The sequence below is a fragment of the Diachasma alloeum genome, unplaced genomic scaffold, assembly GCF_001412515.2.
Source record: "Diachasma alloeum isolate Michigan unplaced genomic scaffold, Dall2.0 Dall_scaffold_00704, whole genome shotgun sequence".
Classification (NCBI taxonomy): Eukaryota; Metazoa; Arthropoda; class Insecta; order Hymenoptera; family Braconidae; genus Diachasma; species Diachasma alloeum.
The window spans coordinates 70,921-90,415 of record NW_021680836.1 but is presented as its reverse complement, the minus strand read 5'-3'; positions in this window follow the sequence as shown (position 1 = coordinate 90,415).

Here is a 19,495-nt window from a genome sequence, read left to right as displayed (position 1 = left end):
GCGACTCAGAAAACAATTTTAAGCTTGGGCTGGGAGGTTCTCCCGCACGCGGCTTATTCATCGGACATGGCCCCTTGTGGTTACCATCTGTTCCGGTCCATGCAGCACCGCTTGGAGGGAAGCCGCTTGCAAACTCTGGACGATGTACGAAAATTCGTCGATGACTTCATCGCCTCAAAGCCTGCAAGTTTTTTTCGCGATCGCATTCGTATGTTGCCCGGTCGATGGCGCGAGGTCATCGAAAAAGATGGATGATGTTTCAAGGATTGATCTAGTATTTATATATTTTATAATATAAATATTTTTTTGACAAAAAAAGGGAAAGATTAAGTTATACACATAATAATTTATTTTTCAATTTTTTTACTTTTTTAATATTTTGATTCATGGTTCAGTAAATTGAATGATGGAATGAAATTAGATAGTGGGATGTAAAATTGAATTTCGGAGGAAACAGGACGAGAGTGCTATTCACTGCTCAGGTTGTGGAGTGAAATGGGGTGAACTAAATGACAGGCTAATTAGCCGGAGGAGTAAATTGAGCGGCAGGTAAATTAAATACCAGTGTTTAGTGGGATAATCGGATAAAATCGATAGAGCGGTAAAATGGGTGAGCCTGACAAATATAACGGTGGGGTAAAATGGGACGATGGGCGACGCTTAGCAACGTCTCTGGATATAACAAATATTTTTGGCGCAGTTGGTAGGACGCGAAACGCTCCCATACTTCTCTTTTGCGTATAACTTTTCCCAAAACTGAATGAGTTTAAAACTCTTTATTTTGTAGAATTACTGTTCATTGCATTTTCCTTAGTCTAATTTAATATCATTTTACTTCACAATGTCATCTATCAATACTTCCTATACAGGAAACACTGCCACGGAAACGTTTGGATCCCATGAAAATTACGTTAGAGCCAAAGATATCGCAAATTCATTGACATTATTTTTTGGCACTCTTGAACATGCTTCTTTTGAAGAATTTGATCAAGCCCTTAGGAAGAAGTTTGTTTCTATCCCAACGATAGATGGGAAAAAGGAGGAATACATCCGTCAGATTTTGAATTATCTTTGACGACTGATGAACTGGAGAAACGCATGAAGAAATTACTTTTTGAAACGAGGCGAGAAACTGCAGATGATTATTATGCATCCAAAGGACCCGCTTCAGGTTATCTCTCCCGTTACCTAGATAGAATTAAGCAATGTATTTCCGAATTAGAAAGAGACCCCTACGTAGATGCGGATAGACAGCAACGAGACGAACGGCCTCCAGAATCCTTCACAAATCGATCTAGCCGCTGCCTTGCAAATTCTCCTTTCTAGGAATGATTTAAACGGGGATCGTGCTCGACGCAACGATGCAACGACGAGCAACTCGAACCCGCGCTACTCCCTAACAGCAGGCAATCTTCGATAACATTAGAGGAAGAGACGACGCTTTTCGCTGGTGAAGTAGGCTCTTTAGTCATTTTAAGAGGCCCCTTTTTCCACAGAGAAGAAGTAGCAACCCTTATCGACACAGGTTCCTCTGTCAATTTATTATAACTAAATTGTTTAAAATCAGAGACACCAGTTAACACAACTATAACCATCAAGATAAAAGGGCTGAATAGAGAACTGATGAGACGCAGAGGCGTGATTAACATCGATCTTTTCCCTGAAGTTACCGTAAGATTCCACATCGTCGACACCATTCCCGCTGGATACAACGCTATCATCGGACAAGAATTTATTGATCAAGTAAAAGCCCCTATTTCGTTCCAGGACAAAACGATAACACTATCACTTAAACCTTTGAACCATATCCATTTATGTCCATTTCCCTGCCGTCATCAACGCAGATGGTGCAGAATATCGGCGAATGAAGGAGGGCCCAGAGTAAATCTACGTGCTACAGGAGTTTTAGGCGGAAAGCAGAAATTCCTCATAGTTACTGGAGCTGAGATTAACCTCATCGAGAAGGGGGCGATTATCAAGGATTTGCCTCCATACCCTTCTCAAGTTGAATATCTCCTAGGGATCACCAATGGCGAAATACCCACTATCAGAAAGGTAGTCTTGAAGATCTGTGGGTCTCCCACACTTTTCCATGTGGTAGACGGAACTCTGCCATTTGAAGGAGTTGGAATACTGGGATTAGACTTCTTGGAGAAAGAGAACGTAGACATCAGATATCTGCACAGAAATATCTCCACTTGGCGAGACCCAACAAATTCGATCCTGTGGCACGAAAAGCTGACTCCAGGTCAACCATTTAGCGCTACACCCAGGCTTAGAATGGTAGTACCTGTCCGTATTGAAAGTCCACAACTAGACGAAGAATATCTTTCCAGGATTGATCTCCAGGGGGGAGTCTACCTAGGAGAAGCAGCTGTCAAGGTGAAAGAGGGAATCGCATGTGTGATGCTGATCAACACCGCAAATGAAACACTGAATCTCAACATACCTGCTCAGAAATTAGAGCCTTTCAGTCAAGATTTACCTGAAAATGACATTGAAGTAGTTAAATGTTTCCCTCTAAGAGAAATCAACACCGAGCGAGAACGAGAAAGCTTCTTGAAATCATCCCAACTAAAGAGTTGAAGACGTTCGAGAAATGAGAGGTCAACAACCTTATTGATGAGAACAACGATATTTGTCAGCTACCCGGTGATAAATTGAGGAGAGTAAAGAATTTCAAAGGTAAGATTAAGACCACAGACCAAAAACCAGTCTTCAAGGGTCAATACAAATATCCGCCTCAACACAGAGAAGAAGTCTGTAAACAGATCAACCAACTACTAGAACAAAGGATAATAAAACCATCCGAGTCTCCATACAATTCACCTCTATGGATTGTCCCAAAGAAAGCAGACTCCAAGGGGAGAAAACGCTGGAGAATGGTCATTGATTCCAGAAGTTTGTATTGGAGACGCATATCCAGTACTCGACATTATTCAAATACTCTCGCAACTGGGGGGGACTAGATATTTCAGCGTCTTCGACTTGGCTAGTGGTTTTCATCAGATCGAAGTGGATGAAAAAGATGGAGAAAAGACTGCATTCATTGGACCAGATGGCCATTATGAATATCATCGAATGCCCTTTGGCCTACAGAACTCCCCTCCAATTTTCCAATGAATGATGGACCAGGTATTAACAGGTTTAAAAGGCACAGAATTCTATGACTACCTGGATAATGTAGTTATATATTCACCTACACTCGAAGAAAATGTAGTTAGGCTACACCATCTATTCCGAAGGTTGCGAGAGGAAGGGCTAACTCTGCAACCCGACAAGTGTCGATTTTTCTGCAAAGAAGTAAACTACTTGGAGCATATCATACAGGGTGACAATTAGGAAGTTGCCTAAACTAATCGTTTATAACTTTGAAATGAGTGCGGGAAAAAAAAAAGAAAAATAAATATGAATTGAGTAAAGATGTCATTTTTATTTAGAATTAGTTTCAGTTGAATCAGACACTTCTAATAGATACTTATTGAGATTTGAAAAAAATTGACAATTTGAGCCAGGAGATAACTATTAATGGTAAATATTTCCGAAGTGATCTTCAATCGAATTTGTACAATAATCAAGCCGTTTTCGGAAACTATGAAAAACGTGTTCAATCTGAGATGGAGAAATACCAGAAATTCCGTCTCTGATGGCTTTTTTCAAATTATCTTTGGTCTCGGGTTTTTCCGCATAGACATTATCTTTCAGAAAGCCCCATAAGAAGAAGTCACTCCGGTTCAAATCGGGTAAATAAGGGGGCCATTCCATACTTCCATGCGCAAACTTGGGGTATCCTAATCCGATGACGCGATCACAATACACTTCATACATAGCTTTAAATACGTCCTTAGTTCCATGCGGTGTAGCACCATCTTGCATAAAATAATAGTTCTTAACCAATCCTTTTCTTTTAGACAAGGGGAAAAATTTAGTTTGTAGCATTTCTCGATAACTATTGCCTGTAATGGTCCCTCCTATGAATTCTAAGTGTATTGTTTTGATTGAAATAGCTGCCCAAACTGTCACTTTAACAGGGTCTAAAGTCTTTCCCTCAGATGAGTGGATTTTCGCGACCCCAAAAACGGTAATTTTGTTTATTTACACATCCATTTAAATAAAAGTGTGCTCCGTCTTTGAAGATTATGTGATTGATGTCGATCTCATCATTTTCAAATTTCTGTATCATAATTTTACAAAACTCAATTCTTTTGTTTTTGGAATTTTCTGTGAGCAACTGATGGGTCGTAATTTTGTGAGGGTGTAACTTGAGGAAATTCTTCAATATTAATCTCAGTGCCTCTCGGTTGAGTTTCAAAGTTGCCGCAGCTTTTCGTATCGAATCCGTTGGATTATTCTTGAAATGTTCTTCAATCTTGGCAATCGTAACTTCTGTTGTAACTGAGTGTGATGGACCAGGAAGATCATGACGACGGTCCTCAAGAGTATAATACTTGATGAAATTATCAAATACTCTGGGAGAGAAAGTAATAAATACTTGAGAGTTTTAGTCAAAAGTGAGGTTATACGATGAAGTCTGATCATTTTTTTTTATTCTCACCTTCTGAGGGTGTTCTGACTGGTTACTTATTTACTTCCAAATTTGGTATGAAAGCCTCTATATGCTTCAGTATAGTTTTTACCTATAGTATAAAAGCACTCGATAAGATATACTGTTTCTTCATTTGTAAGGTTACTCGTTTTGAATTACACGTAGTGCTTCTTGTAGCGTCTCAATAGAAACTGACAACACTCTAGTATATATCTAACGGACCTAACCTTCCGGGTCTCAGTAGGAAAGGAAGACATGTGAGTATACTTTAGGCAACTTCCCATTTGTCATCCTGTAAAAGAAGACGGAGTCTATCGGGACCCAGGATGAATAAAAGCATTGGTAGAAGTGCCACCACCGAAAAATGTACATGGAGTGAGGAGATTCCTTGGATTCACATATTATTACAGGAGATTCGTGAAAGAATATGCAGAACTTGCTCATCCAATGACTGAATTACTGAAGAAATCGAACAGCTTCAATTGGGGAAATGAGGAACAAGAGTTATTCACCCTTTTGAAGAACTCCATAACTGTAGATTCTCTTCTCTGCGACAGCCTCAAGTTCCGAGATCGGACTGGAGGCCATTCTGAGCCAGAGAGATGATGAGGGGGACGAGCATGCATGCATCCAGAAATCTTAATTACCGTGAACCTCAATGGACATCTTCTGAACGGGATTGTTTAGCAGTAGTCTATGCACTACAACAATTTAGACCTTTCATCTGTGGGACCCATTTCTCTATAGTCACCCACAGTCCTGCATTGAACTGGCTGATTGATTCTTCAAATCGCACTGCCCGACAAGTCAAATGGAAAACTTGGCTGAACGACTATTCCTTCGTAGTAGTAGTGAAAAAGTTGAGAAGAGATCTAGTAGCTGACGCTTTTTCACAAAATCCTTTAGAAGAGAAGACGGAAATAGTACTGGTGATAGGAGGTGGTACTCCCAACCCCACTAAATCAATTCTCAAACCAAATGGATTACAACGTTCTGCTCATTCAATCCGGAGAGTAAGAATGCATTCTTCTACCTTCCCCAATAATGGATTTACGCTAGGTGAAAGACTGACTAGTCCTGACTAGACATGATTCGGAAAAGGACAGTGGTGTCCGAGGACCTATTTTACATCGTGAGAATAGAAATTACAGAAAGATAGAACCTCAACCTTCACCAAGGACCCCTTCAACTCCCCAAATGCCTGAAATTCCTCCACCACCATTGGAAATTCTGGACGTCAGTCTGGAAGGAACATCTGAAGTTGTCCCAACTGTTGAAGTATTTGAAAAACTCATTCCAGGAACAGTACGACCCATGATTGTAGAAGCAGAATCAACTCTAAGAAATGTGGAGGAAGATGGATCTGAAGAAGTACCAAACCAATTACAGATCGAAGCCGAGTCATCATTGAAAGACAAGCTTCAACGCTTTGATCAATTTGTGTCAGATTTATCTCCACAGAAATAGGATGGAAGGGAATCACATCGAGATCGCTTCGATGGTAAACCACTGTCAGAAGTGAAATGACTCAGTTTGGGACCCGAATTCAAGGCAGATTCAAATTCATCGATAAAAGGATTTCTGACAAAATGGGCTGAAAAACTAGGACGCCCATTGATCAATTCTACCGACGAATCACCCATTGAGGGGAAAGTTGCAGATAAAAATCGAACTCAACCCTCTACCAGCTCACAGCATCCAGAATCAAATAGACCGAATATCTAGGTCACGAAAACTCGACATTCTATTATCACAGGACCAGATGTCAACAGAAAATCGATGTGTCCTACACTCAGTGTTATTCAAACACCTTTAGCAAGGACATCTCCACAAACGTCGAACCACGAACTAGATTCAAGAAATTTGACACCCAGACAACTGTTCCCTGTCCCTCGAGGAGAAGCCGAGACAACACAGGGGGCGACGGCCTCCGAAAATGATTCACAACTTGAAACCACAGTCTCTAAAATATGGAATGAAGACAGTCCAAATATCAACCACAGATATCCTGCACGTGCGGAAGTTGAAGGTGTTCTACTTGAAGAAGAAATTGCCGAAGATGAAAGCATTATCCCACAGAGCGACCAATATCCCTTCAATGCCAATCTTGAAGAAGCCAGGTATGGGCTGACCTTCATCAGAGAATATAGCACACTTTCTCTTTGCAGACTGTGAACCTACCAAACAAAACACAAACTGCTAAGGGATCTGAACCTCATAGACCTGGAACACCTACGGAAATTGAATCCCCAATTAGGTCAAGTTATCGTTACCAAATCTGGCAAATTTCGAACCTTTACCATGATCATCAAACAATGGCATTTCGAAAGGGTGAGTGTTCGACGCCGGATGTGAGATCTGTGGAATTACGAATCGATGGGCGAGAGGTTAATGGATTTTTTACGGGAGCGCGAGAAGGTCTGGAAATCACTATTTGTGCACGTTGGTCAACTCAGTCAGTTTAATTATAATAAAGTCAATATTCACAGTGTGGTTAATTAATCGAGACGATCGAAATATTAGCGCGGATCACAGTAATAAATAACTAAGTTCAAAAAACTAAATGACGCAGAGCAATTAATTCGCAGAACAATAGAATAATTCGCAGAACGAGATGTACACAGGACAATGACCGAAATGCAAATGAAAGCGATTAAAGGGCCGCAAGGTGGCAGGTGTCAATCGCAGGTCCGAACGTAACCCAATTTAAAAATGGGGGCATTCACTGGATACTTGTCAATCAAGTGGCGCCTGAGGTGTCAGAGGTGGGAGACCACTGGTCATCTGAGGCGAGAGAGCAGATCAGCTTCTCGGCATGCGTCGGCCATGCGTGCATGCGATCGGAGCGAGTGTGCGTGACTATGTGATGTGTGTGAGGAATAATTCGGTGGAAAACTGAACATTCTCCCCCGCCGTCAGCAATCGCTGACACCTTTTTGCGCTGGTCTGTAAAATAAAAAAAATTGATCGAGCTCAGGCCAATAATTTCTCGAAGAGCAACATCACCAATGGAGTTCATCAGCGACGACCAATTGTGAGTGCTGTCAGAATTGTTGGAATCGTAAATTCCGTCCGGTTCCGGTAGACTCAAGTCCAATCCGAGCCAGTTGCCAAGGCGAGCGTTGTAAATTCTCTTCATGAACTGATCCGAAAATGGACTAACGATGAACCCAACGGAGTAGAGTTGAGTTCACATCAGACGGTCCTCAGTAGCGCTGGTCGAGAAGATCTTATGTGTCGCTGGTCGAGACGATCTTATACGCCGCTGGTCGAGACGATCTTATGTGTCGCTGGTCGAGACGGGCGGCAGAGAGAGCTTCGAGATGGGCCGTTGAAGGGTTGGGCTGGACGTATTGATGGTAACCATCCTGGTAAGTCCATCTCTACCAGGATGGAGAGCGATGATGCAAGCGATAGGCCACTTCGTCGGTGGGAACCTCTCGTCGGTGAGAAGGACTATAGAGCCGATCTTGATGTCATGAGATGGGTGGTGCCACTTCGAGATGGACTTCAGATGCTGAAGATAGCTAGTAGACCACCGTTTCCAAAAGTGCTGGATGAGCTGCCAACGGGACAAACGAGCGACGTTTAAATCATCCAGAGATGGCTCAGGTATCGCAGTCAACGCTTGGCCAATCAGGAAATGTCCTGGTGGGAGAGCACTGACGTCATCAGGGTCCTCCGAGAGCGGTCCAAGTGGTCGTGAGTTGAGCACGACTTCGACTTGCGCAAATAAATTAGTGAGTTCCTCAAAAGTGAGCAGAGCATCGCCGATCGTTCTATTGAGATGGAACTTCACCGGCTTCACCGCAGCTTCCCATTTACTTCCAAAGTGCGGAGCACCTGGAGGGTTAAAGGACCATTTTGTTCCATCATTGCGCAAGAGATGAGCGAGCTGATCAGACTCCTTAGACGGGGTTGGGGCCAAGTTTGCCAAACTTCAAACGTCAGAATGGACGAAATGACCGACTAGAAAATTCCCTACGTTATAAGTGTTTGATTTTTGAATGGGCTCAAATTCACCAATGCTCGACTGGGTGATGATTCGGCACTTATAAATATTCTATATAGTTTTTCTCATACTTATTCAAGTAACAGATAGATCGATTGACCAAATTGACAGATGATAGAAAATATATTTTGTCAAATGAAAATATTCCAGAATATGTGAATGTTCACCTATTCATTCACATGAATTTGAATATTCCAGATACGATAGAATTACCGATGAACAACTGCTCCGATGGTTGAGAAAATTAGGAAATATCTTTGACTGCTAAGAGATTTTTTATATTTTCATTTCATCCAAAAAACTAAGCATCCGAATATCCATATGCGGAAACTTGTGTTCCACCGAAAGGGAGATGGCGCGATTGTTCTATACGCCCGAATGTGGATTTGTCCGACAGTATTGTCAGAGATTATAGGGGTATTGTAGGTAACGCTGTCGGTAAGGTAGAAATCATATATACTCTAAAAAGAATGAGTAATTACATAAATGAATATTAGTTTCTGAACTGTAAAAAGGCGGTCCTTAACTATCTCAAATGATTCTCAAATGATAGAAATTGGTTTCATCCGAAAATTAATCATTTCCTCGTATTCAAATGTTTTCTATTTTATCTACAGTGTACCCACAATACTATCGAACAAATCTACATTCAGGCGTATCGAACAATCGCGCCATCTCCCTTTCGGTGGAACACAAATTTCCGCATATGGATATTCGGATGCTTACTTTTTGTGGATGAAATAAAAATATAAAAAATCTCTTAGCGGTCAAAGATACTTTCTAATTTTCTCAACCATCGAACCAGTCATTCCTCGGTAATTGTATTGTATATGGAATATTTAAATTCGTGTGAATGAGTAGTTGAACATTCACATATTCTGGAATATTTCCACACGGTAAAATATATTTTCTATCATTCACCGTCTCGGTCAATTAATTTATCTGTTACTCAAATAAGTATGCTAAAAAATGCGTAGTACATCAATAATTGCGGACAAATCACCCAATCGAGGATTGATGAATTCTAGCCATTTTGAAAATCGAACATTTAGAGCGTAGGGCATTTTGTTAGTCCGTCATATCGTACATTCTGACGTTTCAAGTTTGGTAAACTTGGCCCCAAACCCTTAGACGCCATCGAGAAGAGCTTCTTCAATTCTTTATCAGCTCCGAGGAAGTTTGTTCCGCAATCGGAAAACATATTCCTACAGAGTCCGCACCGGGCAACGGAACGACGATACGCAGCTATGAAGCCTTCAGCTGAATAGTCTGATACGACTTCGATATGAACCGCGGACGTAGCCATACAAATGAAAATTGCAAGCCATCCTTTGTATGATTTATGACCACGTCCTTTCCATGAGCGAAGCGATACTGGTCCGGCGTAATCAACTCCAGTGGTGAGGAACGCGCGGCCAGGAGTGAGATGGGCAATGGGGAGCTGACCTGTTAGCTATTAAGCTCTGATTTCTCGCTGTCTAGCGCAGGCAACACAACTTAAGATGAACAACCTAACTGGAGCTCTTCCTCCGAGGATCCAATAAAATTGTCTGAGCTGACTAAGGGTGAGTTGCGTTCCTCTATGAAGAGTTCTGAGATAAGCATCCTTTATGAAGAGCTGAGCAAACTGAGACTCCTTGGGTACGATGACTGGAAGTTTGTTTTCGCAGTCGAGCTGAGCAAACTTTAGTCTTCCGCCAGCACGAAGAACTCCCTGGTGATCCAAAGACGCTGTCAGGCGAGTGAGCTGGTTCGATGGACTATGTTTTTGCCCTCTGGACAGAGCTGTCAGTTCCGTAGAGAGATACGCCGATTGACTGGTTTGATCCAGAAGAGTCGGGCTTGTTCGATATCACCAGGGTTGAGCGATGTTTCCAACGAGGAACCAGGAACCTTCCTGAGCCGAGCAATAAACCGCTGACCAAGAGCTGTAACCAGGGGCATTTGTCTCCATTGAATTTCCTGAAGGCAGTTAAAGCTTTCATTTCGTTATTCAGGTGGCGCCACCAGCGCTCCGCGCATGCGCATTTGAATCACATTTACGAGGGCCTACGTGTTTCAATTCGAACTAACCCATCATAATCAAAACGAGAAATAGAAATTGAAGGGAAGAATAGATCATCAAACAAGTGTAGAATGATGAGCGTGATGTTGATTTCTAATAATTCAAACTGGTAAAGCGAATCAAGTTAATGTAGTAGTTATTATTTAAGTTTATATATTATTTAACGATCAATGTATTATTTATAATTCAAATACCCTCACACGAGAGCAATATAAAGTACAATTGGCTGTTTTAATCATTAAACAGCATACATATTTACATAAAATAATAAATTAATGAATAATTATGCAAATAAATCATTTTCTATTAGTCTTCTTCAATGTTTTTTGATATTTTTTCCTTGCTTCATCCAAAGCAGGCCCGCGCATATGTTATGACTTCCCAACTAGATGTCTCTTGATCTCTGCGAACTATTTGGGAATGAAATCAGCGATACTCAATTTTATGGCTTGCGAGTGGAGTTCCTCTTGATATTGCTCACATACAACCCAATTGCTGGGAACAGCAGACTTGACTCGCTTGTGTAGAACCGCGTTGAGTTTCTTGTAATGATAAACCACATGCATAATTCTCTTCAATGCCTTGGTAAGCCTGGAGAATGCTTCATCAAACAGGGATTGTTTATTGTTGGCAAATCGGGATCGAATGAAAGAAATCAGACAATTACAACACTAATTCTGCATCAACTGTTGTGAGATACGGTCCGCAGTACTAGTTAAAGTGACGCTTGGGCCGAAACTGTTCTCGTTATCTCCAGACTCAGCAGGCTCATCAAAATTTTTGATATTCTCGAGTTCCCCATCGATATCAATGCCTAAAAACTCCTGGTCGTCGTCGTCCAAGCAATCCTCACAAGTGAACAGAAGTTTCCTATCGCAAATATTTTCACAATTTGCCCAACTGACATTTCATCACTCAAATCGGTGATCAAATGCGGACTTATGGATGTCTTGGAATTGTTGCCAATTCCAAGGCATCTATAAGTCCGCATTGATTACCGATTTGAGTGATAAGAAGTCAATTGGGGCAAATTGTGAAAATATTTGCGATGGGAAACTTGCCATAGTGGAAAAAACTCCTTCAATCCTATTGGAAGAAAAAAGGATAATTAGAAATAATGACGTTATTGCCGTTGACCCATTATTTCCGATTCAGGTTAGTAGCACAATGCTATGACATCCACGGAAAAATCCAATAGGAAAACCTAGCGAATTATCTAGAAAATTCTATTGGGATTCTGGAGAAAATCTATCGGATTTCTATGGAATTTCTATTGAAATTCTATTGGAAAATTCTATTAGTTTTTTGCGTTGATTCTATTGCATATTTCATACGAAAAATTCAATAGATTTTGAATTTCTTTCTCCAGAATCCCAACAGAATTTTCTAGCTAATTCGCTAGGTTTTCCTATTGGATTTTTCTATACGTGTCAGCATTGCGCTACTAACCTGAATCGGAAATAATGGGTTAACGGCAATAACGTCATTATTTCCAATTACACTTTTTTCTTCCAATAGCATTTAAGGAGTTTTTTCCATCAGGGTTTGTTCACTTTAGAGGATTGCGTGGACGACGACAACCAGGAGTTTTTAGGCATTGATATCGATGACGAACTCGAGAATATCAGAAATTTTGATGAGCCTGCTGAGTCTGGATATAACGAGAACAGTTTCGGCCCAAGCGTCACTTTAACTAGTACTGCGGATCGTATCTCACAACAGTTGATGCAGAATCAGTGTTGTAATTGTCTGATTTCTTTCAGTCGACCCCGAGTAGATAACAATAAACAATCTCTCTTTGATGAAGCATTCTCGAGGCTTACCAAGGCATTGAATTGAATTGTTTATCATTACAAGAAACTCAGCGCGGTTCTACACAAGCGAGTCAAGCGTGCTGTTCCCAGCAATTGGGTTGTATGTGAGCGACATCGAGAGGAACTCCACTCGCAAGCCATAAAATTGATTATCGCTGATTTCATTCCCAAATGGTTCGCAGAGATCAACAGACATCTAGTTGAGAAGTTATCACATATGCGCGGGCCTGCTTTGGATGAAGCAAGGAAAAAATATCAAAAAACATTGAAGAAAACTAACAGAAAATGATTTATCTGCATAATTATTCATTAACTGTTTGATGATTAAATCAGCCAATTGTACTTTATATTGCTCTCGTGTGAGGGTATTTGAATTATAAATAATACATTGACCGTTAAATAATATATAAACTTAAATAATAACTACTACATTAACTTGATTCACTTTACCAGTTTGAATTATTAGAAATCAACATCATGCTCAATATTCTACACTACTTTAATGATCTATTCTTCCCTTCAATTTCTATTTCTCGTTTTGGTTAGGATGGGTTAGTTCGAATTGAAAAACATGGGCCCTCGGAAATATCATTCAAATGCGCATGCGCGGAGCGCTGGTGGCGCCACCTGAATAACGAAATGAAAGCTTTAACTGCCTTCAGGAAATTCAACGGAGACGAATGCCCCTGGTTGTAACTCTGAGCAGCTTACTAAGAGAGGAATAGTGATGAACTAAATCCTAGATTTCTGTGCGCTGCAATTTAACATTGAACACGACACCAAGTTTCTCTTCTAGATCCGCTGATGCCACTGGGGAGATACCTAGAGATGGCCAAGATGATGAGCTTTTCATGAGCCTTGGCGGACCTTGCCACCAGAGCTTATGAGACGAGAGCTGAGCTGTGGTGAGACCCCTCGATGCGCAATCTGCTGGATTCTCCTTACCAGGAACGAGTTTCCATTCATTATTGGATATCTCCTGAATGAGGTGGACACGATTTCTTCGATCTAGAAGGGTGTGAGCTGATCCATGTAACTGCGAGAGACGAGTCGGTCCATAAGTACGTCGGAACTTCGCAGAGGTTGAGCTGATCTTTGACGTGCTTCACAAGTCTAACAAGAAGAACAGCAGCCGTGAGTTCCAATCTTGGTATTGTCAGCTGTTTGAGCGGGGCTACTTTCGTTTTCGAGCAGAGTACAGAAATCCGAGGTTCTTTATCTTCATTGAAGACTTTGAGATCGACTACGGCTGACATTGCGAGAGTAGAAGCATCTGAGAATCCGTGGATTTTAATCGACAAATTCTGGAGCAGGCCTAACCATCTTGAAACAGATAGCTTCGAGAGCAGAGCGAGATCATTCCGAAAACTTTTCCAACGCTGAGCCACTTATTCTGGAACTTCATCATCTCAGCCGAGCTTACCAACGCAATTCTCCTACATGAGCAGCTTCCCTCTGATCACTACAGGAGATAAAAATCCGAGTGGGTCATAGATTTGAGCTATCTCTGAGAGTATATTTCACTCAGAGACTTTCGATTCGTCGCTGGTCTGAGTTGAGAAGACAAAGTTATCTGAGCTGGGCTGCCATGATTACCCAAGTATCCTGGTCTTCGAATCTTCATATACTCGCTGTTCATTAGAAGCATTATCAGGATCAAGCCACTGGAGTAACGCTGGACTATTGCTGTGCCATTTCGCCAGAGGTATTCCTCCGGCAGCACAGAGATCACAAACCTGACGAGCGGTTTCTATGAGTTGGTCATGAGGGTCTGCACATCCATAAATATCGTCGACATATCTTCCATCTACGATGGGCTAATGGAAATATATGTCCCTCATCCTCAGCAAGTTGGAGAAGAACACGATTTGCAAGAAACGGAGCTGATCTAGTACCATAAGTAACGGTGGTCATACTCTGATCTGCCGGAACATCTTAGGCATATCCGCCATGAAGATCACCTTGCCCAGCCTGCTCCAGAGAAAAACATCGAAGATATCACGCTGAAGCTTAGCCCCTGTGTGGAGAATATCGTTTAGCGATTTTCCTGAGCTGGTCTTCGCTGATCCATTAAACATTACTCTCAGTTTCGTCATTTCGCTGCTCTCTCTGACTACATCATGATGAGGAAAGTAGTAACTCCCCTAAGTATCAGACGGGCCTACCTGATGCCCCTCGGAGACCCTCAACCCTCCTGAAGTTTGCACTCCATGTGCTAAGATCATCTCGTCAGAACTACAGACGGTTTCCACCTGAACCAAAGACGACGATCTAAAGCTTGGGCGAGTTACTAGCCTCATATGGTCGAGATCTGCATATTCTTTAAGAAAGTCACAGTAGAGCTCGAGAAAGCGCTGATCTTTGGAAATTCTTTCCAGCATTCGATATAGACAAGCTAGAGCTGGACGATATGAGCTACTCGGCAATGAAACCAGAGTAGAGAGGGGCAAACGAACGATATAGCGACCCGAGCTATTTTTTGAGTGCTTCTGACGAAAGTGCTGTTCGCACTTCAACTTCTCTTCTGAAAGACTCGAGTCCCTGTACCCAGGAATTTCCTCCTGAACCCAAAACTTGGTGAGAAGATCATGGTGCTCGTCATTTGTTACGCTGACGTGATTTGTAGAGCAACAGGATGATTGAGCTCATCCCGTTGGTCCATAGACAATCCAGCCAAAGCTTGTGAGCTGAGCAGCTGTAGCCTGCGCTCCTCCTTTTATGACGTTGGGCCTAATGAGCTGAATAAAGTAAATCCTTGAGATGATCCAATTCGAGCTCCTCTACTGATAAGGTCAGTAGTGAAGATGTGAGCTGACTAAGTACATGAGCCGAGATATGAATACGTTCGACTGAGTGGATCGATTGAAGCGAGATGTACTTCGCCGGACGTTGTCTCAAACGATGATTCACCCACTCCTGAGATGTGGATGGAACTACGCTGTTTCTTCAATTTTCACTTCCGAACTAGCTTATTTGAGATGAGTGAGAGCTCGGAGCCTGGATCCAATAAGAGTCAAACTTGATACGGAGGGCAAGAATCGCTGATGAGAAGAGCTGAACTGGTTGCGAGAAGGACTCCAGGCCGAGAGGTTTGAGCAGAACAACTGCGAGCTGAACAAGAAATCGCCGCTTGGGACGATTTGCTTCATTGCTGAGGATAAGCTGAAGACGTAGTCTGAACAGAGTCACCTGCGTGAGTATAAGTCATGACAGGGACGCTGATCATTGGAGCAAAGCTGATCTGATGTTGAGCTCCTGAGTCGTTGAGAGGAGCCATCTGGGACGCAGGACCACGTTGAGCTGGACGAGAAGAGCGGTCTAGATGGAGCAGCGTATGATGGCTTTCTTGGCAGAGATTGCATCTACGGGAAGTCTGACATACTCTGATACTGTGCTTGCCCATGCAACAGTAGCAGAGATAGAGCCGATCAACGATTTACTTACGAGCGACGGGTGTTAGACTCTTGAAGCCACTGCAGGAAGCGATATAGTGCTCTCCCTTACAGTAGGAGCAAGGGTACCTGTTCGTCTCAGCCCATGATTTAGCTGGAGTGGACTATACTTTTTGAGTTGGGCCTTGAGACTTCTGCAATGACTGTTGAGCTGGTCGAAAAGAAGTCATCGCATTTACCTTCGAGTTGGACCTGGACTGCGACCTCGACGTGGAGTTATTATTGCCGATGGAAGAGTGTGAAAAGACCGGAGCTGACTTAGAGCTAGCAGTTCTTCCCACCAAGCTCTCCATAGCGCGAGCACGACCTTGCAAGAAATCGAGCAACTCCGTGAGGGTAGGGTTTTCAGTTGATGTTCCAATCTTATTTTCCCACGCTTCACGCAGCTTATTGCTCGAACGATCAACAACGATGTATACCACCACTAAATCCCAGTGTTCAGTGGGGGAGTCGAAGGACTTAAGGGCGTTAAGTGCCTCTGAGGTTACAGTGGTCAAACGGTTCAGCTGTTTTGAAGTGTGGGCTGCCATTGGAGCTGGGCTAAGGAGCTGGTCAAGCTGAGCAGAGAGCAGAAGACGCTTGTTCTCATATCGAAAGGTCAGGAGATTCCAGGCAATCGGAAATTAATCCTCTGAGATGAGCAAGTTTGTGATTAAGCACAGTGGCTCATCAGCGAGACTGATGCGGAGGTAGTGGATTTCTCAACCCCGGGAATCTCTAGATTTGACTCAACCGTCGACTGAAACAGATCGCGAAAAGTCTCCAGAGCTTATAATCTCGAGAGAAAAGATCGAGATCTTCGGGAGCGCTCTCCTAGTGGATCCCTGCGAGGAACCATGGTCATTAGCGGAGCCGCGACGAGTTTGAGTGAAATTGGCCCTACGGCGTTTCTCAATCAGTTGCATTAATGCAACTATAGCAGCGGCGTAATGCTCAAGTGACGTATCGAATACACCGGCTTTCATATAAGGAAGGTCAGCGAGTCCGTCGGCCTTTGCTGCCCCGTTAATCAATTTCTCATGAGTCGATTCAAGTTTCTCCCAATAAGGTTCGAGAAGCGATAGCTTAGCATCCAGAGTGGCGACATCGAGTTGGCCAAAAAGATAGCTGGACGATTCTCCGACAATATCGGCAATTAATTTAGTGTGAGATGTCTGGAGAGAAATAAATGTGTCCAGTGCTGTCATCTTCCCGAATTATCGTAGGTAAAAAAAAAACAAAATAAAACTCAAAAGAACCGAAGAAATCAGAGAAACTTGTCGAAGGTCAATGAAGACGACTCCAAATGCTGAGGTCCGATGGTCAAAAACTCGAATTTGTGCAAAAAAAAACGAAAAAAATCGATTCGATTTTTTAAAAATAATCGCTAGCCTGATGGTAAAAAACGAGGTAAATTCAAAAGAAAAACTGAAGGATAACAATAGTCACTTCCCTTGAGAAGAGCTGGAAAATTTGAATTTCCCGCCTGGTCGGTACCGCAGGTCTCTGATGCGGCACGAGAAGATCCGGATGAGCACCGCTTGCAGCCGATCTCCACTTCCCGCCAACTCGATATCGAGGAGCAGACGATGAGCACCACCGATAAAGTCAATATTTACACTGTGGTTAATTAATCGAGACGATCAAGAGATTAGCGCGGGTCACAGTAATAAATAACACAGTTCAAAGAACTAAGTGATGCAGAGCAATTAATTCGCGGAACAATAGAATATTTCGCAGAACGAGATGTACACAGTACAATGACCGAAATGCAAATGAGAACGATTAAAGGGAGAGAGCATATCACCTGTGCGTCGGTCATGCGTGCATGCGATTGGAGCGAGTGTGCGTGAATCTGTGATGTCTATGAGGAATAATTCAGTGAAAAACCGAACAGTGAGAAATAAAACACGAAAAATTTGACTTCGAAATCTACAAGAAGCTCTACGTAAATATGGAGTCTCTTCAATAAAAATGATAGCCCAAGGAGACGAAATTGATGAAGAAATAAAGACCGAATATTTTCTGAAAAGCGAATTTCAAGCTATCCCAACGCAAATTATCCTGTGCTATGGATATATAACTCTACCATCGGAAGCTTTGAGACCTGAAATTGTCAAAAAATGTCACGAGAGTTTGCCAGGGGGTCATAAGGGCGTTGTTAACACCTTTTATTGAATCAGAGAGAGATTTTACTGGTCCAGGATGAAACAGGAAGTCGACCATTTCATCAAGAAATCCAGAACTTGTCAACTGGAGAAATTGATGAGGATCGAAAGTAAACAACCGATGTTGATCACTGAAACACCAACAGAAAATGTTAAAAGGATCTCTGTAGACACCGTGGGTCCTCTTCCCAGAACTTCGAAAGAAAATCAGCATATTTTGACCATTCATAATAATTTCTCAAAACACTGCTCAGCCATTGCAGTACGTGATATTACGACATGTACCATAGCACATGCCATTCTAACACAATATGTGTCACTCTATGGCAGTCCAAAGGTAATTCTGTCTGATAGGGGGTCTAACTTCACCAGGAAGCTTCTAGCCCAGTTCTCAAAAATATGAAAGTTCCACCACATTACCACCTCTGGCTGTAGACCTGAATCAAATGGATCACTAGAGAGGAGCCATCATGTGTTAGCTGAATATCTCAAAGCATTTGCAGATGAATTCACTGAGTGGGATGGATTACTCCCATATGCTATGTTCTTTTATAATACGACTGTACATTGCGCCACAAAATTCATCCCATAAGAATTATTATATGGAAAACGCGGAAGAATACCATCATCCATTCACGAGCTAGAAAAGATCGAGACCTATAATGACTATGCCAGCGACCTTGTCACCAAGCTGGATAAGATCCAGGAAATAGCAATAGAGAACCTGCAGAATGCCAAAATCTCTTCCAAAGAACTTGACGATCGACATCTGAGAGAACTCGTTCTGAAAATGGGAGATTTTGCATATGTGCAAAAAGAACCACGGAAAGGGAAATTGGATCAGCATTACACAGGTCCTTATGAGGTCGTCGACATCAATGAAAAGTGCACTGTCATCCTAGAAACCGAAGATGGTCATCGATTTATGAAACACCCCAACAATTTGAAAGTGGATTAATGGGAAGGGATTAGTAATTTCAGATTCACTTCCATGGAAGGACAATCACATTTAGAAAGAGATAGCGCAAAACCTGTTCATGTATATGTTGACGGATCATGCTCTAACAACAGCTGCTCGTACGCCACGGCCGGAATTGGAATATGGTTCGCCCCCAATCATCCCTTGAATACCTCGAAAAGTCTGAGAAGTGTAAAAATGACGAACATCATCATAAAAATCATGGCAGCCGTAGAAGCTTGTCGAATCTGCATTAGACATGACATAAACGAGATCAAGATAATGACTGATTCACAATACTTCATAAATTGTATGAAAGAATATATCGGTAAATGGAAAAGTAATGGCTGGCTGAACGCAAAACATAAGCCAGTTGCCAACCTAGAGCTATTGAAAGAACTTGCCTAACTCTTAAGCCTATTAGATGTAGAATTCGAATATGTTCCAGGCCATCAAGGACATCACGGTAATGAAGAAGCCGATAGACTGGCCAGAATGGGC